Source organism: Lolium perenne, chromosome 7, assembly GCF_019359855.2.
Source record: "Lolium perenne isolate Kyuss_39 chromosome 7, Kyuss_2.0, whole genome shotgun sequence".
NCBI classification, from domain to species: domain Eukaryota; kingdom Viridiplantae; phylum Streptophyta; class Magnoliopsida; order Poales; family Poaceae; genus Lolium; species Lolium perenne.
Genome location: NC_067250.2, coordinates 99,249,665 through 99,258,542, shown reverse-complemented (window position 1 = coordinate 99,258,542; position 8,878 = coordinate 99,249,665). Strand labels below are relative to the sequence as shown.

Genomic DNA, 8,878 nt, shown 5'->3' with positions numbered 1-8,878 from the left:
GGAACACTTCAATCAGCATAGAGCCCAAGTCATCTGCCATAACCCTACAGGCAACTGACTGGGAAGACGTTCCTAGCACGCATAGACGTCGCCAACTCCTTCCTCATCCGTCGAGTTCCTCCAAGTCTGGCCAAGTAAATAGCCAGGGACAAAGCCGTGAGTACATTTGAAATTGTACTCGCAAACCATCAAGAAGATACTAACAAGAGCTAACTAAAGAGACAAGAGAGGAAGAGTAGTTTCTCTTGTGGATATAGCATGCATAAGAGAATCAGTTTCTCTTGTGAATATAGCATCTAGGAGAGATGTAATTTCTTTGGTGGAGATAGTATCCCAACTTCTCGGTCGAAGGGGATACTTAGGAGTGTTCTATGACATCTCTATATCTTTGTTAAAGAAGATACTTCAAAAGAGTTCTACAACATAAAACACTAGGATGGGAGTAACCCAATTTATTTCCTTTCCGACCATCTCCATATGGTCATCATAATTTTCCCGTACCTTCCCGGTACTCCGAAAACAAGTTCCTTCCTTTCCTTTGTCAAACACTTTCATAAAACAAAACTCTTTAGGCTAAGCAACAGCCATTCCAACCGTCCATGACCGCGGACACGGCTATTCGAATAGATTTGACTCTGCAAAGTTTGCACACTTTCCCCACAAGATCCGCGAGTTCATCATGTGGGCATCATCCCCGCATATCAACTATGCCATGACAAAAACTCGGACATAGCCTTTCGCCTATTCGTCTTAGCACGGGATCCTACCCTATGGAGTATGTACCTCCCCGGCACCGTGGCAGCTCACCTCACTTTGAGCGTGGCTCCACCGCCAAGCCAGGAGACCCATAGTGTCTTCCGGACGGGTCAGCCCCGAAGGCCTCCCGTTATACTATTGCCTCCACCAACGACAATCCGGATTCAGGGGTAACCTTACCCTTATATAGTTGTGCGGTGTCCCATGTTAAGAAGAACAAACTACGAGCTAAGCCCCATCCCACTCCAGGGTAATGTGGTTGCGCGGGTTAATTGTCACGGGTGAATACTTAGACGCCAAAGTTTTCGAAAACAAGATTTTCTTTCCAACCATCTTTGCCAAGATCCTTTCCTTTCATAAACACACACTTGGGTAAGTCCAACTTACCCAAGGTTTTCAAAAATTATTTTCAACAAGGTATTTTTCCAAGGGGGTTCCCAACCTATAGTTTTATGAAGGAACTAAGAGTCACAATGACATGATGCTAGCCATCATACCACTAAGGGGATGATAATTGAGGTGTTAAGGGGATCATACATACTTAGGATAAGCATGTATAGGGACAACATAATTAAGATGATTCAAACAGGGGTCATGATGTTAATCATCATACCACTAAGAAGATGACACCATGGGTATGGTCAAGGGGGCATACATGCTTAGGGTAAGCATGCATAACATCAACAAGGGGGTTCACATACTTGGGAGCAAGTATGCAAAGCATCAACAAGGGGTTCAACATACTTTGGGAATAAGCATGCATAGAGTAGAGGACCAAAAATCACATATGATACAAGGAACCAAGTGTATAATGGAGCAATGAGCACAACAAGAAGGATAAATAGCAAGAGATCAAAAGATGGCTTGCCTTGGCTTATTTGTCCCTGTACTTTTTCAACTCCATCAATATAAGAATCCCAACAACATAAATAAAATCCTTGTCCGATTCCACTTCTTCTTCTTCTCCGGAATTGTTCGCATCTATTGCCGGAAAATATAAAAGGAACACAATCAATAACATTGCACCAACAAAACAAACATACAACAACCATAATCTAACCATTCAATAAAGAGCTACCATACAAAGGACTTATAGATACCACAAACAACTTAAAGAGAACCCATTTTATCTACCTAGTAAAGAGAACCCATTTTGAAACTTGCTTGAGATGATTAAGAAAACATTCAGTAATCCTACAGAGTTTGAATCACTCAATTAGGTTCAAAATTGGATTTTTGATGAATTAAAAGTTAACAGCCATGTCTGCAGAACACACAGAACAAGTTTAATTCACCACAAATCGTACATAAATCATAAAAATATGAGGTCAGCTGCATCTGAAAGGTATTGAATAGGTGGTTCTTAGCCAATTTGTTTCACTCAAAAATTCGTTTTCAAGCTCCTGGTTTAATTCGACAAAGTCAGATCTGACCAGATCTTGATCTGTGAATCATTTCAGTTTCAAGATATCATTTGAAGTGAAACCAACGCCAAAATGAAGATACTGAAGAGGGATTTCACCCACAGTTGAGTTTGCTCAAAAAGGTTTTGTAAAACGGAAGAAATCTAACAAACAGTGATTCTGCAAGTTTGCAGAACTTTATTTACCATGCAAAATCCGTAACGAATTTGAGGATGAGACCAACGCCAAGTTGTAGATCTTTTCAATACCTATCTGTGTAACTTTCAATCACTCGATTTGGATCTGCACACAAGATTTGGCGGATTTTACAAGTTCGTACCAGAATCTGAAACAGCAAGATGAAAGAAATTACTGCAAGGTTTTGGACGAACTTTGGTCAAGAACTTCAGATCTGAGGATAGGTGAAGCTTCTCCATGCTTGGACCAACATGCACCTGCATCAAGATCCAAACTTAGCAAGGGAGGAAGAAGAAGAGGAGAGAAAACCATCTAGGGTTGGGGAGAAAAAAGGAGAGGGGTGCTCTCATGGAGAGGAGGAGCTTGAGGGAGGGGGAGAGCTTCATCATGGAGAGCTTTTCATGGCCATGGCCATGGCCGGCCATGAAGCTAGGAGGAGCAGCAATTTCATGGGGAGAGATAGGAGGAGAGTGTGTGGGAGTGGAGGAAAGAGTGGGGAGTGGAAAAGTGAGAGCAAGTGAGGAGGGGTGGGCTGCCAAGCCCCTTTATATAGAGGGAGAGGGGGTGGGCTGCCTCCTCATTGATTGGGTTGGTTGGGAGGTAGCCTCTTCATTGATTGTGTTAGTTGGGAGGCTGGCTTGTGGGGGAAGAATTTGACTAAAGCTGAAATTATTAGTGGCATGGGGAAGGGACAAAAAGTGAGAGGCTTCCCAAGGTGGAATAATTATGTGAGAGAGAGGGAATGGAGAGGCATGATGCATGTGTGCCATGGCATGGCCAGCCACATATTTTTGGCCATGCACATGTGATCAACAAGAGAGCATTTCTACACATGCATGACACCCAAGGTTGTGTGCCTCACAAATTACTAAAATGGTGGCCTAAAAAGATATAGAATTTTAGGCATAGTGATACTAATGCACAAGGGTGCTAAAGTAGATGGTGGTGGCATTCTGACCTGATAAAAGATGTGTCCAAGAGATGATGGTGGTGATGGTGATTTAGACAATGGTAGAGCAAGGCTAGGAGAGATGGTGAGTGAAGTAACCATATACTCACAAGGATGAATATGGTGACATAAATCATCAATTCATGATGTCAAGGTGATGATGGAAAATAATAAAGGATTGAGATGGGTATGAAGAAATATAAGTTGCGCTTCAAATAACAGGTCAATTGGGAGTGATTTGAAAATATCAAATGATCATCTACATGATCAAAAATTGGAGGATGAGGGGATACAATGTGGTAGATCAGAGAGATACACAAGATGTGCAAGAGTTGTCATTTGAGAAGGATTTATTTGAATGGTATATGGAACACCTCAATTTTCTAGGGACAATTGGGAATGAACTCAAGTGGAATGGAATTTGAAAATGTTGAGAGGAAACTAGTTGGAACATAGGAGTTCAAAATATTCTACTTACTTTCTCAAGTAAAGTAGAGTTTTTCTCAAATGTAAAATAAGCAAGAGGAAACAAGAAATGGTGTAGGTACCATAAACAAGCTTTTTATTAAAAAGAAAGCCAAATAGAGAGTAATGTTTTTAGAAATCAGTACTTGGTAGAAATGGGAAGAAAAACAAAACCCATTTCAGCTCCTTGTTTTCCTTGAAGACTTATCTTGAAAAGATTTAACAAAACTAGAAGTAGTTTTGTGATCAAAACTAGAGAAGGAAAAACAATAGGGTTTTTGAGAGAGGAAACTAATTTAGGGAGGAGTGTTCTCAAGGGTAGATGGTGGCTACAAAATGTACCCATCATTCCACTCTTGGTTTTGGGAAGATTAAACTTGAATAAACACAAGAGGCAAAAGTGCAGAAAGTGATCTTGAGGTTAAACATTGGATAGGGTACAAGATCAATGGAGTATAAGAGTTGCAAGAGTAGAATGAGACATGCAAGACGTGGAAGTTACAGATGGTATTGCACAGATGAGATTAATGAATTGAGGTCAACAATAACAGTTGTGAGTGCTTAAGGATCAATTCCCAAAGTCTGGACATTATAAGCCTGTCAACACAGATGGTCGACATGGCCTCAAAACCAACAAGGATGAGTGGGTATAAGAGAGGGATGCAGCTAGGGGATGATGATCCCAAGTTTTAAATTTAGGATGATTGAGCTAGGTTGTACCACAAGGAGAAAAATTAAGAAGGCACACTCAGGTTGCCATCAGGGGAAGAGTTTGAGGTAGTAAAAAGGAAAACAACTTTTCCTAGGACACACATGTGTTTTATTAGGTGAGTTGTTTGTTTTACCACTAGAGGTGTTGTTCTAAGAGGTGGCTCAAGACAAAACTCAACAGGAAAACAAGACAACACATCTACCAACAGATCAAGGCAATTCATCATAACAAACAGATCAAGGCAATTCATCTTAATTAGTCTATAGAAAAAGTTTTTGTTCCCCCTAATTTTTGCAATAAGGACAACTAAACAAGTTTGCAAAAGTTGGGGTGTTACAGTAGGCGTCCTGCTGGTCATCTCCTTGTTCATCTTCATACTCTGGCCATTTGAATAGCCAGGCACAAAGCCGTGAGTACTTCAAGTACTCGCAAACTAATACTAGTGTAAGTTCTAGACAATTCTAGTAATGTTTGCTAAGCTCTAGTTTATTTGCATAAAGCCAGTTTTAGTTCACAAGTATTTGAGAAAAGCTTATTCAAGGGCTAACTAACTCAAGTGGGAACATTAGTGTCATTCCCACCATTCAAGTGGTGATTTCAATTCAATTCACCACTTCACAAGTCATTTCACCAACATTTCAAAATTTGACATCGGAAACTGTATGGCCTTTCCAACCGTGCGTAACCGTGGACGCGGCTATTCGAATAGATTTACACTCTGCAGAGGTTGCACACTTGTGCCACAACATTTGATTTCATCCATCGGGATTACCCCGAATCATCGTAACACAGTACGCGGATCATCAACCATAACCTTTCACTTACAAATCCTAGTATGAGCACCTCTCCCCATGAGCTTGGCCTCCCAGTGAAGACCAACTGTCAACCTGGGAACTGCACAGGGCTTGGCCGTACAATTCACCTCAATTCACATCTTTTCTCAACAACGGAGGCAGCCTCAAGCATAACCCCTATGATGTGTGTTCAGAGGGAACCCATACTAAGATGCATAAACTTCCAGTTAAGCCCTACCCATAATCAGGTATTGTGGGGGTACTTAATATTGGAAAGGTATCGCATTCAAACCAATATCATTTTTATCAAAAATCACCATCTTCTCTTGGTCATATTCACCTTCAAAAATCATTCAATGGAATGCTTCATCATTCCAAGGTTTCAAATTCAGTTTAAGTCACATTGTTCCCATCTAGAGTAGTCAAGTTTTATTTCATTAGCACTAGCTCTAAATCATGAGGGGTGCTACCTTGCTTTGCTAGATTGATACTAACTTTACTACTCTAGTAACTTCTTTCACTTTGACCAAAGTTAACTATAAAAGTAACTCTTGGAAAACAACAAGTAAAACTGGTAATGTAGAAACTTGGGATAGGCTTATGGTAAGAAAAGGTAAGACTATGGTGCCTTGCCCCAAAAGGGCTTTGCACTTTGCAATAATATTAGCTTGCCTTGGTAGTTCTCAAAGTTCTCCTCCTCCTCTTGGTAGCAACCTTCCTCTTCCGGGTATTCTCCGGTGCTAGCGTCTAAATTTAAATACGAGTATAATCACTCAACTAATTCGATGACTATTCCATACATCACATATAATTACACAAACTATTCTATGCACACAATTAATCTAATTAGGGTGCATGGGTTGTGTTGCTTGAGGAGGTTTAATTTCCTTTTATTTAATATGTAAATGATAGTTTCCATAGGGTTCTTGAGAAGTAATTTCCTCTCACTGAACTCTTCTTAAGATTTAATTTCTCAAACAATCATACATGAACTTATATTGACTTAAGTCAAACATTCATCATCATCATTTGAGAAAATGATTTAAATGAGGTAGACCACCTCATACCATTTAATAATGCTACAAATGACTTAAATCTCCAAGTAATTCATATAAGTGAGTTTGGCCAGGGGTCCAAACATCACATGAATTCATTTGAGACAAGATTTAAATGAAGTATAATACTTCATATGATTTGCATAATAGTTTTGGACAATATCACTTAGATAAACTAGCCATATTGTCCATTAATTAAACTAGGGCATGATCATGCAAAGTGACCACACAATTTTCTTGCATAAACAATTAGTGTAAGTCAAATGTGAGCTATTAGAGTTGGAATTAACTTAATATCTATTTTGGTTGATTTTTAATAATTATTTGAATAGGGAAAAGTCCATGTCTTCTTCTTTTTATCAGATTAATTCTACAACTAATCTTGACATGGGACCAGTGGCATCTTGTAGATATTTTTCATAGCTTTCCAACAATATAAAGTTTGTTAAATTTGGCCAAGCAAAACTGATTCTATTGAATTTCAAAGTTGGAGCCAGTATTGAATTTGATTGGATTTGAATTAACTGAATTTGAATTAAAGGGCCGGCGGGAAAACGAAGCTGGGCCGAATTGAATTAAAACGGCCCACTCCAGCCCAACCACGGTCCACAGACGCGCGGCGTGCTGACAGCGTGGGGTCCACACGTCAGCGACGTTTAAACACCGAATCGGTACATTTTAAATGGAGACGTTGGATTAGAATCAGGTCGGACGGCGCTGGTGCGTCGTCTTCTCCGGCGAGATCGAGCCACTGGCGCGGCGAGGGTAGGGGGTCGGAGGGCTAACCAGAGCTCCTGCTAGGGTTGGCAGTGTGCTCGATGACGTTGTGGACGACGGCGAAGCTCCTGGTACCGGCGGCTCCTCCTGGGACGGCTCCAATCGACGGCGGCGACCTCCGGGTACGGGCGGCTCCGATCTTCAAATTGGAGCAGCTCCGGCGATGATCGAGTGAGCTAAGTGGTTGAGGAGAGGCAGTGAAGGGTGGGGAGTGAGGTGGTGTGCTCCGTGGCTTCCAGGGAACTCCCTATTTATAGAATCGAGTGAGGGTTGCGGGGCAGGGTGGTGGTCGACATGGGCGCGGCGTTTCCGGTGAGCGGTCGAGCTAGGCGAGGGTGTGGCAGTGCTCTACACGTCCAGGCGAAGCTAATGGCGGTGACGGTGCGGTCGGGCGGCGTCTGTGGCGCTCGCATTGCTTCCATGTCGAGCGGCGGCGTTCACGGGATCTTCTTCTCCTTCTCCGGCGGCGGCGGTCCAGGGTCTGGTCATGGGCATGTCTGGCAACGTCGTGGTGGCGTGGTGATGCTCAACGGCTAGCAAGCGGGGCCAGGCCGGGCGAGGGCGAGCGCTTGGAACGGCGCGTGTCCAGAGCTTGTCCGCGCGCGACGCGAGCGACATCCAGGGGCGACCAGGGCACGCGATCTCCGGCGAGGCTACGGTGGCTACGGCGAGCTGGTCGGTGCTAGGCGAGGTAGAGGCGCACGGTGGCGATGCTGGACACCAGGGCCAGGGCTGAGAGTGAAGGAGGAGAGGGGGAGGTTGTCGGGGTGGTGACATGGCCGGCATGGCCATGTCCTAGCCTTGCTCCTCCTCTCTCCTAGGGTTACTATGCTTCATTTAGAGTTAGAGGGGACCAGGGGACCATTTAGACTAGGTTTGAGGTAGATTAGATGAGGTAGATCACTATTTCAAATAGTGTCAAATAGTTCCATAGTTGATATTTGTGAATTTTGTCCAAATTTGATTTAATTCAAATGGTTGCAAGTTTTGAATTGTGTGTATTTCATTGAGTTAGAAATGATCAGAGATGATGAGAGGTGGTGTTGGAATTGTTGAATTCAAAGAATTGCAAAATTTGACAAGTGTGAGATTGTTCCATTTGATAAAATGTTGCAACTTTGGATGAGCATAGCTATTGATCTAGAAAAAATTTGGCATGGTGATCTTTACAAAAAGTGTTCACCTTGATGTTGTCTTGGATGAGGTGCAAAGAGTTAGCAAGGTTTAGTTTGAAAAATTTGAATTGCAGGAGCTCAAAGTTGTGATCGGACTATAATTGGCAGATTTGACCATTATCATATGTGAGCCAAATTTGAATTTGAAATCCATTTGATTTGTGTTTCTTTGATTCCAAAAGTTGTAATAAGTGTTTAGTAACCTTATTCAAATAATGATGAAGATCAAATTGGTCTAGGGTCAAAATTTATAAAAATGGCATAGAGCCATATGTGAGGGTTTTAGGGTTTTTTATTTATTTGATTTCTTTATCTTTTTGATTTATTTGGTTGGTGATCTTCATATGATCACATTAGGGTTTTAGAGTATAGCATATACACATAATAACAATCATCATGGCATATCAATCAAATGCACAAGTCCTATGCAGGGCACTATATGCAATTTAAAAAGTTTTTGTTGGTTTGGAATTTTGCTCTCTGGAATTCTTCTAACTTTCTTTTTATTGAAATTTGGGATGTTACAGAATTCTTGCGCTCCTCTTGGCACTGAAAGGGTTTTCCACCACCTCGATGCTTGCGATGGCAGCACGC

The 8,878-nt window shown here is 41.8% G+C and overlaps 1 long non-coding RNA gene across 1 annotated transcript; it reads right to left on the bottom strand.

Moving 5' to 3' along the window:
- Positions 1-1,195: 1,195 nt before the first annotated feature.
- On the bottom strand, positions 1,196-2,859 carry LOC127312755 (uncharacterized). The gene is made up of 3 exons (XR_007858569.2): positions 2,552-2,859; positions 2,366-2,462; positions 1,196-1,737 (listed from the first exon to the last, which is right to left on the bottom strand). It is a non-coding gene; the product is annotated as an uncharacterized lncRNA (long non-coding RNA).
- Positions 2,860-8,878: the final 6,019 nt, after the last annotated feature.